The following is a 524-nucleotide window of genomic DNA, read 5'->3' as shown; positions in this document are numbered from 1 at the left end:
AAAAGTGAGCTTATTCTTGGAAAGCAGTTTGCACTTGTAATTTGTTATTTGAAAAATTTATATTAAGCAATTTATAAGAGAAAGGACAAGATCTTTCATTAATTATTATAAAAAAATACTAATCTAAAAACAAATACAAATTGTTTAATCTCTGTCATATTTTACCTAGCATTTTCTACAAACTCCAGAGCAATTAACAAATACTCTGCATTGAATAATAGCATAATTCCGTGCATATAATTGAAATTTCATTATACTAAAGTTAAAATAAATTGATAAAACCAAATAAGTTTTCTTACCTGTTGTAATTTCAAGTTGGGATACTCTGTTTTCAGCTCTACACATATCTTGTCAAACAGAGTTCGTTTCAGCGTTTTCTTGTGGTAATATGGATTTTTATATTCAAAGGACATTTTCTTGCCGTATTTTTCTCTAAAAGAGAGGTAATTGCTTCCGAATTCCACATTTTAGACAAATATGACGAAAAGACGTTCTTCCTCTTCGAAAAATATGCGCGTTTTGTT

The sequence above is a fragment of the Penaeus monodon genome, chromosome 3, assembly GCF_015228065.2.
Source record: "Penaeus monodon isolate SGIC_2016 chromosome 3, NSTDA_Pmon_1, whole genome shotgun sequence".
Taxonomy (NCBI): Eukaryota; Metazoa; Arthropoda; class Malacostraca; order Decapoda; family Penaeidae; genus Penaeus; species Penaeus monodon.
Note: the sequence above shows the minus strand (reverse complement) of the source record.